Genomic DNA, 12,372 nt, shown 5'->3' with positions numbered 1-12,372 from the left:
TAAAAGCTAGTATCAAATTGCAAGTTACTAAGTTATCGTAAAATATTGACCCGCACGTCGCAAATAGGGAAAGAAAATTCAACCGTGACGTATAGCACCGTAATGCTCGCAATGAGACGCGCGTAACGTGATACTCGTACGAAAATTGTCGAGCGACAACGAACACTGTTTGACTACTTATGAGTATGTCGTCTCTCTTTCTCTATCTCTCTGTGTTCGAGTGAATTTAAGGATATCATATGGTGTATGTATATATTAACACGCGATATGTTTATGCAAGTATTTTTCAAACATCGTTAAAGTATGTAGGAATTTCAGTCAGTTTATCTTTATAAACCTCTTCGGTCGCAACGGATGTTTTCACCTAAGAATAACATGTTCCGTCGTACACGACTAATGATATACGATCGTTCGAGTATATAATGTAACGTAGCGCAAGTTACGACACGTGAAGCTCGCTCGGAGCGTAGTCTCAGGTTACCGACTGGTTTCACAACTTGCCCACAAAGTAATTAAGAATATATCAACACGTAATGAATCGTAGCTAGGCGCACGAGTGGTCGATAACTGACGAGCGGTAAAATAATTTCGCCCGCCCTCGTTCTATTAAGCATATCCATCTCATATATCAAACGTTATATGTCGTAAACGTTACAGCCAGTCGTTGAAGAATAGCATTTTCAATCGCGCACTTTGCGTTAATTTATGTGGCATATATGCGGCATCCAGAATTTATCGTACACACCGGCATTAGCGGATTATAAAATCTCTTTACGGAAATAAACACGCGAATATTTTTAAATTCTCGCGACACGTTGGGAGAATCTCGCGAAAAAAAAGAAGAAAATACGTGGGCGTCCGCCTTATCTCGGCGATAGAATAACACAGAAAGATACTTTAATATGCGACTGCTCACGCCAACCGGCAATCCTCCCAGAATTAATCAGTACTAAATTGATAATTAAAGTGAATTAAAATGAAATGAAATTGTGACGCGAGAAGGCAAGGTGAAAAATATTTCATGCTGATAGTATCGGCGACAGGTGTCGCTTAGTGCGACGATGATATTTTGCCAGACTATTTTTATTCTCGCGTATAAAAACTTTCTTCGCACGTTTACTGACATTTCGTAAACATCCACAGGAACGACCGATTCGAACGAGGAGACGGTTAGTTTCACTCGCTCCATCGGTCGGCACGTCGTCAGGAGAATCGCGCCACGTTCGCGAGATTCAGCGAGTGCGGATTGAAAGCGCGACAAGGATGAGCGTCCGAGGATACGACGAGAAATATTATCGCGCGGAGGAGTCGCATGGGAGGCAGCGGAAGAAGAAAAGTAAGGTAAAGAAAAGAGCGAGAAAGAGTCGCGGCCGAGCGACGTGCGTCCGGGGATAAAAGTGCAGCGAACGATAGATCTTCATTAGAGCGCGACGGTGCATAAGTCACGCGACGGGGGGCGCGACTTTTAGCCACCCTCGTAATTCTCCAGCACGTATATACAACGCATCATCAGGCACGGGTAGTGCGCGATAATGACCGCGACTACGATCGACACGGTTAAGTCGAGAATATTCTTCACCGTCGCACGATCCATTCATTCGTCACGAATTACTTTTCAATATTGCTTTTATTCGATATTCATTACGATATATTGATTATGGATAAAATATTTCGGTTGAACAAAGTGAAAAATATGAGAATGTATATGTGTGTACGATTAATATGCGAAGGACCTTGATCTCGAGATATATATCTGATTTAAACAAATGTTCAAACAAATATTTGATCAAGTGTTTTTTTTTCAACATATAATTATCAGAAGCACATATTCAATATGTTCAATGCAGGTATCTAGTAAGGAAGAACGTACAAGTATCGCGGGGATGTAGCTCAGTGGTAGAGCGTTCGCTTTGCATGTGAAAGGTCCCGGGTTCGATCCCCGGCATCTCCAATTTTTTGCCGTTATATCTTTTGTAGTAATTTTTGTATTCAATTTAAACAATCCGATTGAGAAAATATATATTTTTTAAAAGAAACAAATATGAATGAAGATCAAGACGTCATATATATCTTAATATTTATTTATTATCATTTATTAATTTTTTCGCTGCGACACGCTAAACAAAAATAATAATAATTAATAATATTTAATACAAATGAAATAAAAATTATGAAAACGGAAAGAAATAATAATATTTAATGTAACAAATGGAGTAAATAATATTTACTGTTTCGTCACGACGCGCCGTATATATCCGTCGTACATAAATGAAAAGCGATTTTTCACGACGGAAATATACGGCGTACGGAACAGAGAGAGAGAAAGAGAAAGATATTTTGCTACGACAGATATACCCGTTGTACGCAGCGAAAAGGTTAAAACAATTTATGCGGTATTTCCTGAACAGACCTTTCAAACGCAAATCCTATTTCGAATTGAATAAGGTTTATAAATGCACATTGTATGTAAGATTGTAAATTGCACAAACCATTCTAGTTGTAGTTATAATTGCAGTTATAATAATTATAATTGAGGCACGCAAGACATTTCTCTTATAAATTCTCTTAGATGTATTTTTATCAATGTACCGGCTATATCCTCATTTAGAAACCATTTTTCTCTTTTTTTACTTGACATATGTGATAGTACCGGAAGATTGTGGATAACTTCTTGCTCATCCTATTCTCGTATCGTTCATGAATAATGTAGGAATGTCATTGCTATTTTTATCGGAAATGGACCGGGAAATGAGTATAGATAGACATTTTTTCTTTGATGTTTTGCTTTGACGTCTGATGATGATGTTTGACCGACACGAGATCGAACACATTCGCTGATGTTCATTCGTGCGCAAAAGCATCAATAACGAATCATGTAATGAATAACCGCGTGGAAGACACAAGGACTCCGAAATATTTCTCTCCGCTATTCTCGGCAGCCGGCGGTCAATCACGGGTCGACCTTTTTTTTTGCAAGAAACCTTATAACCGAGGTCCGACGGGTCTATCGTCCAGCTGTTTTACGTTTCGCGAAGCCGGAAAATCACTAAGTTCGCGGAGAGTTTGTTAAGGTTTCGGCATTTAATTTCCCCGCAATGTGCGCGCCGGCCGTCGACGATTGAGGCATGCCATTATTTTTTTCCTCGCGAATACGCGCCTTGAGCAAATTGGAATTTGCGTTTCTACGTTTTCCACACACGTGGTAAATGCAAGAACGGGGCGGGGCGATGCGAAAACCGCTGGCGGGAAACATGAAAATATCACGCCCGACGTCGCGTAGTTATTACAACGGAATTAACGTCCCGTAAGACGAATGCAAATGAGTAACGAGTACGACTTCGTGCGGCATTTATTTTCGCGAATACCTGCCCGTCCACCTACCTACCTGTACCTGCCTATATGCGAAAAGCTAAATGCCGCGAGCGGCGGATTTAATAACTCGAGCGGCTCGGTGTACCGCGATGAAAAGCCTTTTGTCTCGCAGGTACGTTCGGAAACGAGGCAAACAAGCGAAAGCGGGAGAGTGGGAGAGCGGGAAGAGAAGCAGGTAGTAGAATGTGGAAACGGTCGGAATATCGAGGCTGTGGATAACTAAAAAAAAAGAGAGAGGTAAAAACGGGTAACTAAAAAACAGAGAGAGAGAGAGAGAGAGATAAGAGAAAAAAGGAAGGAGCTCGGAGAGGGTGGATTTTGTCGCCGATCGAGTGTGCGTAATTCGCCCCGAAGGGATTGCAGGCTGCTTTTCCGACCGTGTTCGAGCTGGACGGTGCGCGACGCGCGACGAGCGGGATACATTGCGAATAATAAAAGAAAAGGGAAGAAAGAGGAAAATTGAGAAAGAGGGAAGAAATATACACGCACTAGCAGCGAAGTCGCGTCGACTGCAGCAGAATAACGTGTTTCCGAGATCGCGTTCATAATCCACTCACTCGGCGACTGCATTCGGGGATGTTGGCTGGCAAGCTATGCACTTCTCGATGCATTTATGTCGCTGATGCATTTATCGCTGATGCACACCCGGGGGGGGGATCTGCGTCTCTGCGTCGTTGTGCGTCGTCGGACGCCCATTGTCGCCGCGCGACGTCGCGCGAGGTGGCGACCGATGCCAAGGGGTTATTGTCGACCGACCGAGCGGCCAAGCTGGCCGAGAAGGGTGGGCGAAGGGAGGTCCGCGCCATTCCTACGGCATTACGTCATACATCGATCCTCTCTGTGGGGATTCCCACGGAGTCAACTCGGGTGAGCTTGTTGCATCGTGTTGTTACAGGTAAATGCGACTCGCAGTCGCAATGTTCGCGAGTGTCACACACGTTAGCGATTTATTTATTATCGTAGATATCGTCATCGTGATTCACAGTTTTACATCGTATCTCCGAGGAAAAGTAACAGCAGAACTCATACAGAGTGGGGAGGGAGGGGGGGATCGTTTACAATGTATCGGAATTCGCTTCATGTGTTGCACGATTCGTCGATTGTCAATTTATTTGTCGGTTTGTGAATTATTGCCTGTCAATGAGAACGGCATAAATGCCAGAAACGTCATTCCAACCCGTGACGGATCAACGGCGCGTGTATAAAGCGCAAGATGAAGAGGCAATTAAAAACTAACAACGTTATACGCGATGCGTTTCGGTACAGCTGACGCTGTCGTTTTACACGCGCGTGCACACGTGCGTGCCATAATATCGGCCCGATGGAAGTACCGTAAATGAGAATGATTTGATTGGATTTAACTTCCGGCGGACAATCAAAAAAGCAATTTCAACACGCGCCAGCGACGGCGGGGCGAAATTCGTGCTCGGCGGGCGAATTAAAAAAAAGGAGAGAGAGAGAGAGAGAAAGAGAAAGAGAGGGAGAGAGAAAAAGGAAGCAATCGGTACGTGCTCACTTTAGGGATAATCGTCGTCGCGTGCCTAAAAATGAGACTGCCACGACTGATTAATCATCGGCAATCTCGCGCGAGAGAATGGCGAAAGGACGCCGCCATTAGTAGTAAATGACGAAAACTCCGTCACCGGGTGTATCCGCGTTGTGTTCTGGATACACGTTTTTTTCTCTCTTTTTCTCTCTCCCCTTTTCTCTATCTGTCTTTATCTCGCGTATATAAGCGTACATGAGGAGGAGAGATACCGTTGCTCGCGCGCGCGGAGGGGTGAGTAATTTAATTGAAATTCCCCTCTGTGAAATTGTGGAAAAATCGAGTCATGCGATCGCCGGGGCCTGCGCGAAAATGGAATTACAGGAGGAAACGAGGTTTGCCCGATGATGCAGGTGAACGCCGGTTTCACGGCAGGCGAACGGTGATCAGGGTGGAGGGAGTTGTGAAGCAGGCAGGGAAGAGGAGGGAGGGAGAGCAGCGGGCGGAGGGTACGAGGAAATGTCCCAGGATGGGTCGCGGAAGTTAGTTAGATCGAGAGCTTTTCGTGGGCAAAGTTTTCGGTTTGGAGTTTTCGCACAAATTGCCCTTACGAAATTACCCTCAATTAAATTTTTCGATCGCATCGCGAGAGCTACCTTCGAAGTGCGACGGCTCTCTACGTGGCGTTGCGATTCTACCGGGAAATATTCTATTTCGCGCGTGCGGCACTCGTGTTTTCGGGGCTGTGGGGGCAGAGGAAGAGAGAGAGAAAGGGAGAGGGAGCCGGGAAAATGTGCGTGCATCGTACACACAATTTTCGTTCGGCGAAAAATCGATCGATAATTCAGCACGGTAATCGAGTAATCTTCCGGCTGCTGCCACCGTTGCCGCTGCTTTGTCTCGATGTCACATTGCGCCCGAAAATACGCGCGTGTATGCGCGCTGAACGAGCTCGAAATACGAGTGCCTCGAATTCCGCGAATAGCTCCATTCGTAACGAAATTGTTTTTAATTAAGCGACTCGCGTGTGTATATATATATATGCGTGTATATATATGTGAATATATATGCATACGTATATATACATATTTGTATACGTACATACGATATAATGCGTGATCTCGGCGCGTGATCTCAATGCTGACTCGACAAGGCGAGTTGAAAACTCCATTAACATTTTCATATCTTGGAGCTAAAAGCAGCATTGTATCATCCTACGCAATTAGAAAGACGAATATTTTATATCCCAGCGAGAGAATAGTAACATACCCCGAGAAGCGGAATATACCCGGAGAGATCGGAAGCCTTCGTCTTTATCACTCACGAAAAATGTCGCGACCAGATTATATCTCACATGCGGTATGCGCTTTTTATTAATCTCTCACGGTAGCGCGGGCAAATATTTCTTGGCAAATGCCAACTCGTCGTTGTAGGTGCTCCGGGAAGTTTCCGCGGGTGCGCGCAGTACTCGCGGCCGTTTTTAATTAAACTTTCGTCCGCGCGGCGAAACAGCGGTGATGACTGTGCGCGCAACGTTCGTTAGCCGCTGCCGCATAAACTTCGGCTCGCTCGCGTCGAAAACTTGGGCATATTTTCGCGTGCCGTGCGAAATTATTCATCGTGATATTTCGCGCGATCCCCCATTAAAAATGCACGGCTGCGCGGCGGGCGAGGAAGCGACCGCGTCGCTCGTCCGCGCGTTTTAGTATGCGCGCTTTAATTACACGGACCGCGGACGAAAAGCGGCGAACGTAAACAGAAGCGATGTAATTCGATTCGCCCGGCACAAATATTTGCGGCCGTGTAACGCGCCGCCGTATTTCGGCGTAGGCCAGTGGGTTGCTCGCGACCGGAACCGTGTAACACTGTGCGTATACACGCGGGGTTTACTCCGACGCGGCGCATCCGGAACCGCTGCGGGTCAGTTACACGCGAAAACCCTCGAGCATCGCGTTTCGGCCCGCAACTGTAAGCCGTAAGTACGGTATTGTGCAGATACGCAAGGATTACGGCAGGCAGGATCGGATCAATTCGTCATTCGCGGAACTACATCGTCGACGCGTCTCAAGCGCCGGCAAAGTTATCAAATCACACGAGACTCGACACGTTGACAATTTTTCCCCATGTCGATGCTTTTCCAAATATCCAATCTCGATATTAATTAACTATGGCAATTTTTAGATCACGTAATATATACGTCATACTAGACTACAGTATAAACTACTATCTTGTCTTCGAGAACAGAAATATAGACTGCTGAAGAAACGCAATATTCAGCAATTATCAAGAGTGAAAGAGCAGCTGCTTTCCTCTTCTTTTACATTTGCACGCATCGTTAGTTTACGTGACGTTTTTTTTTTAATTTTCAAGTGAGCGTCATATACCATCAATTGCAATGCAAATATCAGTTGTAGTATAACTGGACAATTCTTCGATGTTTAATCAATAATCTCAATCTCCGATATGTAATCTGATTCGAATATAATTGCGACGCGCAAATTGCATTCGCGCGCGTGATACGGTCTCTCGTGGTATCGTTGGTAACGGCGCGGCCCTGCTCCTCTGCATGCGTACGTACGTGCGTACGTGCGGTGCTGGACGGATCGGATGCACGCAATTGCGGCGCAAGCGGCAAGGAGGGTCCGCACTCGAGCGCATTCCGGAATCGTAGGTCACTTAGAGTAGAAAATATTGACTGATCGCGCGTAATGGCGCGCTCCGATATTAACAATAGAACCCGTCCGTTGGATCCGCTATCTGCCCTTCGCCTGGTGTGCACGTACGGCGACCACGACGACGGTGGCTGCTGCATCACTGTAACACAGGGCAAACATGATGTGGCGCACGGATATTAAAGCGAGCGCGCGTTTCCCGGCTCGCATCAATTGTCATTAAACGACATGATTATTGCGCGTTGACGATTATTGCTGCGATAGACCATTACCGGAATATCCGCGCGGGCCGTGGCTTCATAATGATCGATGACCGATATATATATTCATCGGGTATTTCATTAATGGCACATTGCGCGCCTACTAGAGCCGCGCGTAGTCTCGCGAAAATTGCGACGTTTCGTTAACGAGGCGTTTTCGAGGACCACGTTGCCAGCGGTAGGCGAAGTCATAGTCTCTTTCTCGATAGGTAGACATGATGGACGATGAATAGTGCCCGATGATAATATATTCGTGATTTACCATTCTCCGAATTATCGCTGATTAATTGAAGACGGGAATTTATATTTTAGCTCCGTCATTATATTAACATTTCTGGAATTATTTGCCGAAAATATATGTCACGGTAGATCGTGTCTCATACTCGCGCCGGTCAAAGTGATTTCCGTTGAAATTGTTCATTTCATAGTGAGAGAGCTCAGCCGCAGCGTTTACACGATGTAAACTGTGGCCCTTTAATGTCCCTGTAAAAAAGAGATCTATACAACAAAGACAGGCACCGATCACCGTGGCTCATATTTTTCATCTTTTCTGTAACAAAAAACCTGTTACAACGGCTTCGAGGCTCGCCCTAGCGCGGCAAAGGGAAAGGAAAGTAGAAAATCGAAACGGCTACCTGTTGATCGTGTAATTGTAGCCATTTAACCAATTAACGGCGCGGATATCGGGAACAGCGCAGGCCGCTGTCTGCTCTTTGCAAAGAGTGCGAAGACTTCGCTCGTCGCTCGAACGATGAAAGGCCGTAGTGTTGCTCTCCCGTTCTCTCTCGTCTCCCTTTTTCTCGCGCTTTCATAATGTCGCCGGTGTGTATCACGTCCGTTACGATACGTCGAGAAGCCGACGGCGGAGAAGAGTAGCTGTTTAGCATCGCGTTTAGCAGAATCACGCCGCCACTTCGGCTCGATACTCGTGGCTGTCGTCAGCGGATGATCGATCGTATTCGCGTCCGCGCTGACGTCGAAACGCGCGGATGATCTTGATGACTTGCATCCACTGAATTACGCGCGCGCATGTTGCATATCATATAGAAAATCCCCCGTGAGCGAGTATCACAGAGAGTGAGGGAGAGAAAGAGAGAGAGAGAGAAAGGCAAAGAAAGAAAGAGAGAGTGGCATGAAAAGGGGGCGTACGCGCCATCGATCCTTACGAAATAAACCGCTGGAAGCCAATCGAGGATGATAAATCTATTTTACTTTCGGCGAATCATGGAGTATCTCTCTCACTCTTTCTGCCGCGAGGGTTAACGGAGATTATTAGGAAGTGCAGGTGCAGCTTATGGATATTATGAGCTCCATCGAGCGGCTCTCGTAAAACAATAATGGACCGTTTGACTGACGCGAAGTGATAAATGCGTTTGCCACGGGGGAAAAATACGCGTATCTGTATCGGTCTCCGTTATCGGCAAGGAAGGTATTAGAAAAAAAAATACAAGCTCGTTTGTACTGCGTCGCGAATAATTTGTTTCTTTGGGAAGTTCCGAAAATGGACGGATCACGGTGTACATTTAACGATATTCTTATATTTAAATCATCTGAGTATAGGCGACATTTTTGTCGAAAATAAAAGTTTTTCGGAGCAAGACGCTGCCTAAATGGTACACTTTACAATCGCCGTCGAAGCAGAAAGTATAGGGATCGCGCGATGACGATCGTAAAGCATCAACGCGCGGAATATACAATAACAAAAAGAGGAATTTATCTTCTTCCATTTTCCGACGGCGCCATATCTCTCGTGACGGTAACGAGGGTGGGAAGGGGCTTTCAGGACCGATTTCGGTTTATCAGTCGGGCTTATCTGCCGCACGAATATTCACGCAAATTTATCGATCTGTCTACAGCCGTTTCGACATAACCGACGCTTCGGCTTCGCTCGAGCGTCAGTTTTATGCGCCTCCCTCGGGAACGCGATAAGGAAGAAGAAAAAAAAAAGGAGAAGAAACCACCGGCGGAGGTCGCGTTATGAGCATGAATTTTTATATTGAGATCTTATCGCGCTCGCGCGACACTACCGGGAAGGGAAAATAAAGGAGATCTCACAGTCGTAATGATGTTCGCTACTGCAACGCGCGCGGTTGCGTGAGATGGCCAATTTATTCGCTCCTCCCTTCCGATCTCACCTTTTCTCCCTCGGTCTCGGGCGTTCCGATCCAATTTCGGTTAATCTAACTCGGAGAAGAATCTCTAGATTACAGTACAGATTCACGTTATCCTTATTATAACTACGCAATTAAGAATATTTCATTTAATCTTCGATATTGATCATTAAGTCCGTCGGACTTGATTTTCCAGCTTCTTTTTAAGTAATTCGAATTCTATTTGTAAGGATAAATCTTTTATACGTCTTATTTTTAAAGGTTTCCCGAAGAACGAAGAGAAAATATACTTATTTCCTATTTGTGAACAGGGGAAGTTAATCCTTTATAATTCAATACTACGATAGCATACTCAAACAGCTAACAAAATACTCTTCTGTTGTGTCGCGCGCTAATTATAAACACGCTCGAATAATCGCTGTTTAATTCATCGTTACCACGCGCGCGAGGAGACACGAACCGAGCGATATCTTAATTATGTATACGTGCGTACGATTGCATATACATGCGACGCCGAGACTACGAGAATAGACCACTTGGCAATGCTACGTTAGATAGGCGTGCAGTATATGACGTAATCAAGGCCAGAACGATGACATGTGCTGTGAGAGAATACGAAACGACATGTCAGAGATACACGACCGACGCTTTGCGGGCTGTTCACGTCAATGAAAATGAATGTGGTCATCCGTTTCGCGTATCATTCTTAATATTATTACGGGATACAAACAAGATACGGCGCGACACGTGTGAAAACGCTATTCGCACAAGAGGAGACGTAAAATATTGACTTAAATCATACGCGCAATTTTTTATTCGTACTTACCGCATCTTTATTTATCTTTTTGTTTGATTTTTGCTTTTCTATTTTATTTCAATCATTGTCAATACAACGTATTATTCATGGCTGGGTCATGTATGTTACTTGTCGGCTACCTAGTCGAAGGCAGCGTGGCCGAGCGGTCTAAGGCGCTGGTTTTAGGCACCAGTCCGTAAGGGCGTGGGTTCGAATCCCACCGCTGTCAAATATTTTTTTTTGCCTTTCTTCCGACGGCATCTAACGAGGCTTTTCGTGTCGTGACCCGTGTGATCGCGCAGTTGCGCGAACGATAGAAAACGCGACGATAGAACGTGCGCTAATTAATTCTATTCGCCGCACCGGCAGATTATTTTGGTGGTTCTCGTAACGATTCATTTCACGTCGCAGTTTTCAATCGAATTCGCCATCGCATGACACGGAGATTCACGCGGAAATAACGGTAATTACGGAAGGGGATTATCTTTACGACGTTAATTACTGTGATCTGGACGTTATCAGTCTCCGATTGTACTTTGAGATAACGATGACGCGGCGGTAATCGCGAAGACGACGTAGCAACAATTTATATAGAGACAATTGCACAACTGTAATCGATATTTATAGCAGTCGGTAACGGAGTGCGCGACTCGTGTTAATAATATGGTCGCGTTGTATAATTTTAGATGCGAGGTTTACGTCGATTTTCTCCCCGATATTGGTTTCTCCTGTGTGTGACTTTATTCAAAATAGCAAAAAAGAACGCGTTTATTGATAGTATATGTGGATTAACGACAAGCAGAAGCAAAAGTTCAGGTCCCACCGAGATTTGAACTCGGATCGCTGGATTCAGAGTCCAGAGTGCTAACCATTACACCATGGGACCTCGACAACCCATCGAAATTCGTGAGGGTAAGCTGGTTGAAAGGTCATGTATTCGGAATCAATCGATAACATAATCGTGCTGTATCTGACGCGAATATCCCACGAGAACAGCGACATTTCAGAGACATTTAGTTTTTCGCGTTCACACGATGTGTTATCCATTGATTTTCACTCATATATAAACGTTAAACACGCGACTTTCGCTGCCGTTTAATTTCCGCTTGTGTCAGTTATATTATCAGTAATTTTCCTGTCAAACATTGATATTTGCAGTAAAAGTTGTACAAGAACGTTTCACTGCTCTCATGTTAATCGGAGGTTCTTAAAAAACGGGGATGTAGCTCAGTGGTAGAGCGTTCGCTTTGCATGTGAAAGGTCCCGGGTTCGATCCCCGGCATCTCCAATTTTTTGCCTGCAGTCGCTTAAGCTTATTTTATATTCATTCTCTCTGTGGAAGGCAAACATTATATCATTTGATGTCATTTCATTTTTCACAAAGCTCTGCACTTTACGTACCTACGAATGAAAGCAGAATGTTTCCGAGAAAATTATATCTCCGAATTTCTCTTTTATTCGTAGAAAGATGTTACATCCCTGTTTGCTACATTAATTTTTTCTAACATTCGCGACTTAGAACTTGCTGCGGACGCGTAAGACGAAACTCGAGAACCGAGAGAAGCTCAGCACCACACAGAGAAAAAGGTTTCTTTGGATATAGCACATATGTTTGTTTAACTTGGGTTTATTTGTTTGTTAAACAATTTGATTTAATATCAAATATCATTTTATT

The 12,372-nt window shown here is 44.8% G+C and overlaps 4 non-coding genes across 4 annotated transcripts; 3 read left to right on the top strand and 1 right to left on the bottom strand.

Annotated features, from left to right (window-relative positions):
• The first annotated feature begins 1,879 nt into the window (after positions 1–1,879).
• Positions 1,880–1,951, top strand: Trnaa-ugc. The gene has a single exon. It is a non-coding gene; the product is annotated as a tRNA-Ala (tRNA).
• An 8,895-nt stretch (positions 1,952–10,846) lies between these two features.
• Positions 10,847–10,926, top strand: Trnal-uag. Its single transcript has one exon. It is a non-coding gene; the product is annotated as a tRNA-Leu (tRNA).
• A 585-nt stretch (positions 10,927–11,511) lies between these two features.
• On the bottom strand, positions 11,512–11,583 carry Trnaq-cug. Its single transcript has one exon. It is a non-coding gene; the product is annotated as a tRNA-Gln (tRNA).
• Positions 11,584–11,913: 330 nt separating this feature from the next.
• Trnaa-ugc lies at positions 11,914–11,985 on the top strand. The gene has a single exon. It is a non-coding gene; the product is annotated as a tRNA-Ala (tRNA).
• Positions 11,986–12,372: the final 387 nt, after the last annotated feature.

The sequence above is a fragment of the Dinoponera quadriceps genome, unplaced genomic scaffold (genome assembly GCF_001313825.1).
Source record: "Dinoponera quadriceps isolate SergipeBrazil2010 unplaced genomic scaffold, ASM131382v1 scaffold777, whole genome shotgun sequence".
Lineage (NCBI taxonomy): Eukaryota > Metazoa > Arthropoda > Insecta > Hymenoptera > Formicidae > Dinoponera > Dinoponera quadriceps.
This window is presented reverse-complemented; position numbering and strand designations above follow the sequence as displayed.